We start from the raw sequence: 12,989 nt of genomic DNA, 5'->3' as shown, positions 1-12,989 counted from the left end.
ACCTTTTATTTCTTTTTGTTGTCTGATTGCTATTGCTAGGACTTCTATACTATATTGAACAATAGACTAGTTCTACATAGTTCTACTATGTAGAACAATAGGGCGAGAGTGGGCATCCTTGATGTGTTCCTGATCTTAAGGGAAAGGCTCTCAGCTTTTGCCCATTGAGGATGATATTTGCTGTGGGTTTTTCATAGATGGATTTTATGAACTTGAGGAATGTTCCCTCTATCCCTATACTCTGGAGAGTTTTAATCAGGAAAAGATGTTGTATTTTGTCAAATGCTTTTTCTGCATCAATTGAGAGGACCATATGGTTCTTCTCCCTCCTCTTATTAATGTATTCTATCACACTGATTGATTTGCAAATGTTGAACCACCCTTGCATCCCGGGGATAAATCCCACTTGGTCATGGTGGATGATCCTTTTAATGTATTGTTGGATCCTATTAGTTAGGATTTTGTTGAGGATTTTGGAATCCATATTCATCAGGGATATCAGTCTGAAATTCTCCTTTTTGATGGGGTCTTTGCCTGGTTTGGGGATTAAGGTAATGCTGGCCTCTTAGAATGCATTTGGAAGTTTTCCTTCTGTTTCTATTTTTTGAAACAGCTTCAGTAGAATAGGTATTCTTTCTTCTTTGAATGTTTGGTAGAATTCCCCAGGGACTCCATCAGGCCCTGGACTCTTGTTTTTTGGGAGGTTTTTGATCACTGCTTCAATCTCGTTACTGGTTATTGGCCTATTCAGGTTGTCAGTTTTTTCCTGTTTCAGTCTTGGCAGCTTATAGGTTTCCAGGAAGGCCTCCATTTCATCCAGATTGCTCAGTTTATTGGCATATAGTTGTTGATAATAATTTCTAATAATTGTTTCTATTTCCTTGGTGTTAGTCGTGATCTCTCCCCTTTCATTCATAATTTTATTAATTTGGGTCCTTTCTCTTTTCTTTTGGATAAGTCTGGCCAGTAGTTTATCGATCTTATTAATTCTTTCAAAGAACCAACTTCTAGTTTCGTTGATCTGATCTACTGTGTTTCCGGTTTCTAATTCACTGATTTCTGCTCTAATTTTAATTATTTCTCTTCTAGTGCATGGCTTAGGCATCATTTGTTGCTTTTTCTCTAGTTCTTTAAGGTGTGGAGTTAGTTGGTGAATTCGGGATTTTTCTATTTTTTTGAGTGAGGCTTGGATGGCTGTATATTTCCCCCCTAGGACCGCCTTTGCAGTATCCCATAGGTTTTGGACCGATGTGTTTTCGTTCCCATTGATTTCCATGAATTGTTTAAGTTCTTTGATTTCCTGGTTGACCCAAACATTCTTGAGCAGAGTGGTCTTTAGCTTCCAAGTTTGAATTTCTGCCAATTTTTTTCTTGTGATTGAGTTCCAGTTTTAGAGCATTGTGGTCTGAGAATATGCAGGGAATAATCTCAATCTTTTGGTATCTGTTGAGACCTGATTTGTGACCCAGTATTGTGGTCTATTCTGGAGAAAGTTCCGTGTGCACTTGTGTATTCTGTTGTTTTAGGGTGGACTGTTCTGTATATGTAGATAGATATATCTATCTATCTCTGGTCTAGTGTGTCGTTCAAAGCTCTTGTTTCTTTGTTGATTTTTCTGCTTAGATGATCTGTCCATTGCTGAGAGTGGAGTATTGAGGTCTCCTACAATTAACGTATTGTTATCAATATGACTCTTTATTTTGGTTAACAGTTGGCTTATGTAGATGGCTGCTCCCATCTTGGGGGCATAGGTATTTACAATTGTTAGATCTTCTTGTTGGATAGGCCCTTTAAGAATGACATAGTGTCCTTCTGTGTCTCTAACTACAGTCTTTAGCTTAAAATCTGATTTGTCTGATATAAGAATTGATACCCCAGCTTTCTTTTGAGGTCTGTTGGTATGAAAGATGGATCTCCATCCCTTCACTTTCAGTCTGGATGTACCTTCAGGTTCAAAATGAGTCTCTTGTAGACAGTATATGGATGGGTCCTGTCTTTTTATCCAATCTGCAACCCTGTGCCATTTTATGGTAGCATTTAGGCCATTCACGTTTGGAGTGATTATTGAAAGATATGAATTTATTGTCATCATGTTGCTTGTGAAGACCTTGTTTCTATAGATTGTAAATTTCTGTTCTATATCACTCTTGGGGTCTTTCTCCTTTTATAGAACCCCCCCCCCCCTTAATATTTCTTGCAGGTCTGGCTTAGTAGTTACATATTCTTTCAATTTCTGCCAGTCTTGGAAACTCTGCATCACTCCATCCATTCTAAATGACAGCCTTGCCAGGTAAAGTATTCTTGGCTGCATGTTCTTCTCCTTTAGTACCTTGAATATTTCTTGCCAGGCCTTTCTGGCTTGCCAGGTCTCTGTGGATAGGTCTGACGTTATTCTGATGTTCCTCCCTCTGTACGTAAGGAATCTCTTCCCCTTAACTGCCCTTAAGATGGTTTCCTTGGTTCTAAGATTTGCAAGTTTTACTATTACATGCCGGGGTGTTGGCCTGTTTTCCTTGATCTTGGGAGGGGTCCTCTCTAGGACTCAAATTTTTGTTTCATTCCCCAGATTAGGGAAGTTCTCAGCTATGATTTGCTCAAATACATCTTCTAGTCTTCTCTCTCTCTCTCCACTCCCTCCGGGATTCCAATTATTCTGACATTGGAACGCTTCATGGTGTCACTTATTTTTCTGATTCTATTTTCATGGATTCTGAGTTGTTTTTCCCTGGCCTCCTTTTTTCCCCTTTTTATCTATTATATTGTCTTCCAGGTCGCTTATTCTCTCTTCTGCCTCAGTTACCCTAGCTGTTACATTATCTAGATTGGTTTGGATCTCATTGATAGCATTTTTAAGTTCTGCCAGTTCACCTTTTATTTCTGCCCTTAGAGACTCTATGTTGCCATTCATTGATTTCTCTGTTCCAGCCATTGTCTTCACAATTGCTAGCCTGAATTCCATCTCCAACATCTTGGTTATATCTGCATCCGTTTGTAAATCTGCAGCATAAGTCATAATCTCTGAGTCTTTTCTATTTTGGGGGCTCCTCCTCCTAGTCATTCTGTTGATGGGTGTTTGAGGGAATGCATAGAGTCCAAATTATTGACCAGAACCCAAGTAAGATGCACCTGTTTTCTTGGGACCTTAGGGTTGCTGGCTTCTTGTTTTCCCAGCCTGTCTTCTGGGGGAGGGGCCTGCCATGCTGTTACTCAGGCAACCCTGTTTGGGCGGAGTTGCCCTGCGCCCCTGTGGCGGGGGATGGCCTCAGCGGGAATCAGTTTTTGGGGCTTTTGTTCTCTGGAGGCTTTCCCTGGCAGCTTTCTGCGTCTCTTCTGCAAGTCAGAGCAGAAGAGACCATTTCCAACCCTTTGCCTCAGAGCAGAGAGATCGCAGTCTGTTCTTCAGTGAGCTCTCCAGGCCACACTGTCTCCGTTTCTGTCCATGCTGCTGTAAACTGCAGTATCCTGGGTTGTGCGCCCCTCTGGAGCGCTCCCAGTCCTGCCTACAGGTCGAGGCACATCTCTGCCCTTTGTGCTTCTAAAACCGCCAGCCGCTCCCAGTTCTCAGGTGTGCGACCCTGCCGCTCGGGGTTTTCGCTCCGGGGGCTGCCCTAGAGTCCTTTCCCTGCTGCTACCGGTCTGCGAGTCTTTTCCTGTCCACAGCCCGTGAGGCTGTTGCTCACCAACAGTGTAGGGTCCCCACGGCCAGGCACCCTCCCGCTGCCGTTTATCCTCCAATATCCGCCCGCGGAATCATGGCTCCCCTCTTCCTACCTCAAAACCAACCACCTACGATATTCTGTTTGTAGAGATCCATATCTTTTTACATCTCAGGCTGGTTTCGTGGGTGCTCAGAGTGGTCTGGTGGATATCCAGCTCAATTACGGGGACCAGTTGAAATAGGGACCCCTACTCCTCCACCATCTTTCCCCCCTCCATTTTCATTTGTTTCCATGAATTTCTTTAATTCTTCTTTAATTTCCTGGTTGACCCATTCATTCTTTAGTAGGGTGCTCTTTAGCCTCCATGTATTTGAGTTCTTTCCGACTTTCCTCTTGTGATTGAGTTCTAGTTTCAAAGCATTGTGGTCTGAAAATATTCAGGGAATGATCCTCATCTTTTGGTACCGATTGATACCTGATTTGTGACCTAGGATGTGATCTATTCTGGAGAATGTTCCATGGACACTAGAGAAGAATGTGTATTCTATTGCTTTGGGATGGAGTGTTCTGAATATATCTGTGAAGTCCATTTGGTCCAGTGTGTCATTTAAAGTCTTTATTTCCTTGTTGATCTTCTGCTTAGATGATCTGTCCATTTCAGTGAGGGGGGTGTTAAAATCCCCTATTATTATTGTATTGTTGTTGATGTGTTTCTTTGATTTTGTTATTAACTGGCTTATATAATTGGCTGCTCCCATGTTAGGGGCATAGATATTTACATTTGTTAGATCTTCTTGTTGGATAGACCCTTTAAGTATGATATAATGTCCTTTCTCATCTCTTATTATAGTCTTTTGTTTAAAATCTAATTTGTCTGCTATAAGGATTGCTTTCTTTTGGTGTCCATTAGCATGGTAAATGGTTTTCCACCCCCTCACTTTCAATCTGGAGGTGTCTTTGGGTCTAAAATGAGTCTCTTGCAGACAGCATATCGATTGGTCTTGTTTTTTTATCCAATCTGGTAGCCTGTGTCTTTTGATTGGGGAGTTTAGCCCATTTACATTCAGGGAAACTATTGAAAGATATGAATTTAGTGCCATTGTATTGCCTGTAAAGTGACTGTTACTGTATATTGTCTCTGTTCCTTTTTGGTGTATGTTACTTTTAGGCTCTCTCTTTGCTTAGAGGACCCCTTTCAATATTTCTTGTAGGGCTGGTTTCATGTTTGCAAATTCTTTTAGTTTTTGTTTGTCCTGGAAGCTTTTTATCTCTCCTTCAATTTTCAATGACAGCCTAGCTGGATATAGTATTCTTGGCTGCATATTTTTCTCGTTCAGTGCTCTAAATGTATCATGCCAGTCCTTTCTGGCCTGCCAGGTCTCTGTGGATAGGTCTGTTGCCAATCTAATGTTTCTGCCATTGTAGGTTACAGACATCTTGTCCCGAGCTGCTTTCAGGATTTTCTCTTTGTCTCTGAGACTTGTTTTACTATTAGATGTTGGGGTGTTGACCTATTCTTATTGATTTGAGTGGGGTTCTCTGTGCCTCCTGGATTTTGATGCCTGTTTCCTTCCCCAAATTAGGGAAGTTCTCTGCTATACTGACCCTCTCTTTCTTCTTCTGGGATCCCACTCTAATATTGTTTTGTCTTATGGTATCAGTTATCTCTCGAATTCTGCCCTCGTGATCCAGTAGTAGTTTATCTCTCTCTTTCTCAGCTTCTTTATTCTCCATCATTTGGTCTTCTATATCACCAATTCACTCTTCTGCCTCATTTATCCTAACAGAGCCTCCATTTTTGATTGCACTTCATTAATAACCTTTTTGATTTCGAGTTGGTTAGATTTTAGTTCTTTTATTTCTCCAGAAAGGGTTTCTCTAATAACTTCCATGCTTTTTTCAAGCCCAGCTAGTATCTTTATAATCGTCATTCTGAACTCTAGTTCTGACATCTTACTAATGTCCGTATTGATTAGGTCCCTGGCAGTCGGTACTGCCTCTTGTTCTTTTTTTTTGAGGTGAGTTTCTCTGTCTTGTCATTTTGTCCAGAGGAGAACAGATGAATGAGAGAACAAAATGCTAACAGGGTAACAATAACCCCATAAAAATATACACTAAACAAATCAGAAGAGACCTGAAACCAGGGGAAAAGAAAGGGAAAGAAAGAAAAAAGAAAAAAAGAAAAAATGAATATGATCAAATATGATCTGGCTGATGAATAGATCAGTGCCACACACTAGATTTTGGGCGTATTTTGGTCTGTTAGAAGAAACTGCCTCCCAAAATTTTAAAGAAAGAATAACTTATATGTGTACAAAAGTAAGGGTAAATACAATGAAGGGACGGAATATGATTGTAAAAATGAAAATCATAAAAGATTTTATAAAAGGAATTGGTAAGATAAGAAGTTGGTTAGCCTGGTGATGGGCATTTAATAGGGCACGTTCTGCATGGAGCACTGGTTGTTATGCACAAACAATGAATCATGGAACACTACATCAAAAACTAATGATGTAATGTATGGTGATTAATATAACAATAAAAAATTTAAAAAAGATAAGAAGTTGGTTGAAAAAAGAAAAAAGGGAAATTAAAAAAAAAAAAGGGAGAGAATGTGATCAGACAGGAGACTAGAACAAAGCCATACACTAGAGATTTAGGGTATATTTTCTTCTGTTAGAAGAAACTGTATCCCAAAATTTTAAAGAGAAAACAACTTATATATATATCAAAAATAGGGTTAACTACAGTGAAGGGATAGAATATGACTCTAAAAATGAAAAATAAAAAAGATACTTTAAAAAAGGGATTGATAAGATGTTGCTTGAAAAAGGGAAAAAAAATTGAAAAAAAATTAGAAAAAGAAAAAAAGAAAATTAAAAAAATTAACTTTGAAAGACTAAAGTATCATGGGAAAAAAGCCATGAATTCTATGTGCTTATCCCCCTTTGCCGTTCTCATGTATCGTAAACTTGGTCTTGGCTGGATGTTCTTGCTGATCTTCTGGGGGAGGGTCCTATTGCCATGGTTCTCACATGTCTTTGCCAGAGGCAGAATTGCCCCGCCCTTGCTGGGGGCCAGGCCAAGTAATCTGCTCGGGTTTGCTCTCAGGAGCTTTTGTTCCCTGCAAGCTTTCCGTATAGCTTTGTAGGATGAGAGTGGAAATGGCGGCCTCCCAATCTCTGCCCTGGAGGAGCCGAGAACTCGGGGCCCCACTCCTCAGGGAGCCCCCAGAGAAATAGTCAGTCACTCCCATATCCCTCGTCTCTGGCCGCACTCCGTGCTCACCTGGCCTGTGACCGAGCATTTCTGTCTCTGGCACCCGACCCCGTGTGGAGTCTCCAAAGCCAGCAGATCCCTGCGGTGCACTCCCGCGCCGCTTCTCCCTGGGGAGGAAGGGGAGTCTGCCCGGATCTGCCGCTTGTTGGGTCCCTGCTGGAGGAGCAGTGGCCCGACTGTGCCATGGATCACAGTTTATGGCAACCCCGAGCTGAGAGCCCACTCCTCAGCTCCGTCTCTGCAGCTGGCTTCCCCACTCTGATACCTGGGAGCTCTGCTGCACTCAGGCACCCCCGGTCTTTCTGTGACCCCGAGGGTCCTGAGACCACATTGTCCCAACGAGGGTTCCACCCCCCACTTAGCCACTGGAGCGATGTCCCTCAGCGGAGCAGCCTTTTCAAAGTTCCGATTTTGTCTCTGCTGCTCTATCACTTGCCAGAAGCAGCCGACGGAGGCCCCTTCCCCCGCCGTCTATCTTCCCGAATATCGCCTCGGATTCACTTCTCCGCACATCCTATCTTCCAGAAAGTGGTCGCTTTTCTGTTCAGAGAGTTGCTGCTATTCTTTTCTTTGATTTCCTGTTGAGTTTGTAGGTGTTCAGAATGGTTTGATAGCTATCTAGCTGAGTTCCTGGGACTGGTCGAAATTTAGGTCTCTTACTCCTCCGTCATCTTGCTCCTCCCTCTGCAAATCTTTTCTGCTACTTACTTTTCCATTCTATAACTTATGGTTGTTTCTTTTTTTTTTTTTAATAAAGATTTTTTTTATTAGAGAGAGAGTACACGCAGAGGAAGAGGGAGAAGCAGACTCCCTACTGAGCAGAGTGCCCAATGCGGGGCTCAATCCCAGGACCTGGAGATCTTGACCCAAGCCAAAGGCAGATGCTTAACCGACTGAGCCACCCAGGCACCCCTTTATGGCTGTTTCTATAGCTCTGATCCAGCATCGACTCAAACTTGAGTCAAACATAATTGCTTTTCTCCCAAAATCACTTGTAAGAGTCAGCAAAAGGGAAGTTGTGGAGGCAAATATCTACAACTATGTGTGGTAGATTTTAATGGTGACTGAAGTAAGCATGTGGGAGCATACACTGCAGCACCACTTAGGAGATCATCTAAAATTGAATATTAGCTTTTCTGGTCTTCTGAAAGTTTCATGTCCATTTTCATGAACTTGGAGTTCAGGGTATCTTCATGTTATTCAGCTTTCTCTCCTTCTTCCAGGTGTGACAAAAATTCCTTGTATTTTATTATTATAAAGAGCATTTCAGCTCTAGCACTTATCACTCCCCCACAATTCACACTTTGCATAACTCAAGATTTATTAAGGTGCTCTGCTAAAAAAAGGTTCATATATTTCAAGTGTTACCCTTTCTTTTCTCCACTTCCCTATTAGGTTTTATAGGAGCAGGGAGAGAAATATGGAGGATTATTTCCCCAGAGTTAAGAATTACGACTTTACCTTAGAAAACAGGAGGATACAGTTGATTTTGTTTTTAAATAACAATTCTATTGCAAGAATCTCCATTATGTTAGTGCCTCACTGTGAAGAGTTGGGAAATGCTAGTTTACTAGAAGGGCCACTGAAGGAAGACTCAAGAGACTAGGTTCTTATCCTGGTTCTGTCATTAACTAGTTGTGTGATTTGAGGGAAGTACCCCACTGGGTCTGAAAGAGCAGTCTCTAAATTCCCTGCCAATTCTAGGAATCTATGAGTTGGCTGAGAGTCTCCCTGGTGTCTAATTCTTCTATAATTGTAACCATGGTTGGGATTTCCCCTTGACAGGTGGATGGACATCCTACCGCTCTGGACCATGCCCCACCCTTGGCCAGCTGTCTGGGTCAGTGTCTGCTGCAGAAACAATAGAAGTTTTATAGGTTAAGCTTTGAACCAGACACAAGCACAGATTTTGATTTTTTCAACTCAGAACTTCAGTTGTTTGCTATCAGTACTGGCTTCCTTATTTGTATACCTGGTATAATATCTACCTTGGAAAATCATGTTTAATACAATAGTGCAAGGGAAACGTAGTTAAGTGCCTGACATATAATATGCCCTCAGTAAATGGAATTTAATTAATTTATTTTTAAAGATTTTATTTACTAATTTAGAGAGAGAAAGAGAGTGCACAAGTGGGGAGAGTGGCAGAGGGAGAGAGAGAGAGAATCTCAAGCAGACTCCACACTGAGCATGGAGCCCAACACAGGGCTTGATCTCACGACCTTGAGATCATGACCTAAACCTAAATCAAGAGTTGGCCACTTAACCGGCTGAGCCACCCAGGCGCCCTAGTAAATGGAATTATGATCATTAACATCATATCTGTTACAAAGGGGCCGGGTGAGTGTCTTGGCAGACTATTACTGGGTTTGCTGATACATTTTAGTATATGTGGTAGAATGTACTCAGGTAACTGTACAGATTAACTCCCAAACTTTGGTTTTGCTGAGTGGTAAATATAATCTGGGAGGGAGAGCCGAATGGCTCTGAGCAGCAATTTTTTTTTTTTTTTAAAGTTGTGTGAAGGAAGACGAAGGCAGATTGTTTGAAGAGTTGGGAGGGGGGAAGATTTTGAAAATGAAAAATAAGCATGACCAAAGGGGAATTTGATTCAGTTTCTGAAGAGTGATGAGCAACATGCATCCTTTACCTCTGTCTCCACTAATCTTTTTTTTTTAATTGAAGTGTAACTAACACACAGTGTTATGATGGTTTCAGATGTACAATATACTGATTCAGCAATTCTATGACTTACTCAGTGCTCATCACAAGTGTGCTCTTAATGCCCTTTATGTATTTCACCCATCCATGAATCTTAAATTTATTTTTTAACACTCCTAGAAGTAGCACTGTGGAGTGAGATCTATTTTAGGGATTTATCAAAGTGTGGAGTCCTGCTTCATGGTAGGCAGAGACTTGTAAGGAAATCCTTTCACTCAAGACACACATTCTGAAGATTTTAGGCAGATTATAATTGTAGGTAGTGATTCAGTCCTTGGGATAGGGTACTATATCGTCTCTGCTCTTGATGTTCAAACATGGCTTTGGCCTACGAACCTGTGAAAAATGGGACAGATTGGCCATTTATCCTGGACCTTCCACTGTCTGGTCTCATCCAGTAGGGATATACTTTTCCTATGCAAAGAAATGGCTTCTGAGAGCCTGCATACCGTGGAACAGTGCCCTCTGCTGTTCCTGAGGGAACCGTGCAGCCACAATGAAGTCCTGAGGGAAGAGCACCACTCCAGAGCCAAAGCAAGCTGCTCTGTTTTCTGCAACGATTAGGACGCTGACACAGCTAGTCTCAGCTGTAAATATTCAGCAGGAGAAGCAATAGCAGCTTTCCTCCCCTGTACTTGTTTCTAGGCAGGCTCTGATCCCACATTACATATGAATGCCCCCTTCCCATTTTCACTGCAAACACAGAACAGTTTCTATTAGTTTTACTCTTTAATAGAAAGAACTTTTAAAACAGTGAAAAATCGTTTAAAATACCACAGAATCTCCTACAGCAATGATATTACATGATGAAAACTGTTTTGCTGTATTTCTCTACCTTCTGGGAACAATTTTTTTTTTGGCTGGTTCTCTTTACCCTCTGAGCAGATACTCGTGCTCTGAATGCTCTCAGCTACTATCTTCTGGGTACAACCCCCAACAACACAGTCAACATTTACCTTTACTTAACAAACAGGGAAATTCTGTGGATTTCAAGCTGGCATTAGGGATTCATGTCCTCTACAATAACTTTTGAGCTGTTTTTTCAGCATCATTCCACTTGGCTACAGCAAAGAAAATACAGTGAACAATGAAATATGCATAAAAAAAGTTTAAAAAATTTTTCTTAAGATAAATGACTCTGAAACCACAATGTGGGAGAGTACTGTTTTTTCATGATTCTGAGTTTCAAATTCATGAGTTTAGAAGGTGTGGATTTCTTGCTTTATCATGGGGTAAGACACTAGTAAATGGGAGCTGGCCCACCTTATCTTTCCCTTCTGCCAAGAATGAAATCCAGTTTAATGTGGTATCAGCCAACCAGTGTGAATAAACTGCTAGATTCCACTGGATCCCAGAATTCCAGTGCCATTCAGTGTAGGAATAAGTGGTGCATGCAATGTAGATCTTTATTGACATGGTGGAAGGTATTTTCATTTAGGGTGGTGGGTAAATAACTCAGTTATTTGTACTGTCAGATTACAGGTGTTTTGTATTTTACTTTAATAATTGCCAGGAGAAAAGGGTTTGTTTTTTTCTGAAGCCTGGGATTAAGAAATAATTTACCCATTATAGGTAACTTGTCAAGAAAGAGAGTTGCTCAATTTTATGGTATTTCTATTTGGTTACTTCTATTTAAAATACCTATCTAGGGTAGAAGATGCTTTTAGTCTTTCAGTAGAGAATGACTTTGCTGACACATGGTCAGCTTATTTAGTGTCATTCTTCCTCTCAGGCTAGCATAATCCTTGGATCTGATGTCACCTTCTATTGGACATAGGCATGGGGAATTACCTCTTTTTTTTTTTTCTATTGTGGGACTCAAAATATACGCATGTGATCTGTTTCTTCTTTTCACCTTCCCAAAGATAAATGCTATGTTGTCTTTATCTTTATATCCCCAACACTACACAGTACTAGGGATTTAACTTCTTTTTCTTCCTTTTCTCTTACTTTCCCTCTGCTCTCAAATCTTGAGCAATGTGAACTCATCATTTTGAGGAACAATTATTTTGGAATGTAGATGAATAGAGATGTTGCCCAAACAGACCAGTTGATACCAAGTTAGAAAACACAGGTTTGACCATAGAAAAGAATGGCAGGTTGAACACTGACTTTCAGTAAATGAATGCTTCTCTTCTCTAGGGACAGAAGTTCCATAAAAGTCTAAAAAGTGCCTGGAAGGGAAGATGTGCTCCTTGGAGCCTCCCTTAGAGGGTTTCATTGGGCCCTTGTATTCTGAGGGTTGAGTCTTCAGAACAGCTCCCTGACCTCCAGAGTGTGGGTGTCCTGAGAGTAGGCAGACTTCCCAGACCAAAGGACTTCCTGGGGAGGCAAGGGTGAGGCTGGCAAAAACTGTACTCAATCTTGAGCCTTTAGAAACTGACCCTGGGACAGAGGGCTCAGTATAGGAATGGAAGGAGAGGTGTACCTTGAACTCTGGCACTGAGACCTTAAGCATAGGGCACCCTTGATTGAACTTAACACTGAAGAATGGGACCTACTTCCCTCAGCAAAATACACTGTGCCAGGCCTTAGACTGCACATAAGGCAATCATATGTCCTGGTCTGTTGAGGCGGTCCTGTTTGATTTCTTTTGTCCTGGCATAATTATTAATAGTTTCCTTTTCTATTATCACATGTCTCAGTTTGGATGATAAATTATTTGTTCAACCTGTGCAGGACTAGTTTTCAGGAGTGCCATTGTGTGGCCTCAAGAGGTAATGAACTAAGGGGTCTTTATGTTTGTTCCCTGCTGGTGTGGAAGCCAGAATGAGCCCTTGCTGCTCTTGGATTTCAGAGCTGTCAAGGCTAAGGATAATTTAGGAGGGTCAGGAAGCTTCAAGAGGGAGTTTGAATATATCTTGTTAATAAGGCATGTGGATGCTTTAGTAATTAAGTGGAAAAATAAGAGGTTTGACCATATGTAGGTTAACCCAAGTTTGTGAAGCAGTTTATATTAATCATATGCTATTTAGTTTAGAATCCTTGCTTAGCCCTACAAATCTGATTTTTTTTTTTAAGATTTTATTTATTTGACAGAGAGACACAGCGAGAGAGGGAACACAAGCAGGGGGAGTGGGAGAGGGAGAAGCAGCAGGGGAAGTGGGAGAGGGAGAAGCTCCCCGAGCAGGGAGCCTGATGCGGGGCTCGATCCCAGGACCCCAGGACCATGACCCGAGCCGAAGGCAGACGCTTAACGACTGAGCCACCCAGGCGCCCCCAAATCTGATTCTTTACATGGTTCTTTTACTGAGTTTTTTGCAGTAGTTTTTCAGTATCTAATCTATGATCTTGAAAGGTTAAACTTTTTACTGGCAGAAAGACCTATGA

This window comes from Neomonachus schauinslandi, chromosome 9 (assembly GCF_002201575.2).
Source record: "Neomonachus schauinslandi chromosome 9, ASM220157v2, whole genome shotgun sequence".
NCBI lineage: Eukaryota > Metazoa > Chordata > Mammalia > Carnivora > Phocidae > Neomonachus > Neomonachus schauinslandi.
Note: the sequence above shows the minus strand (reverse complement) of the source record.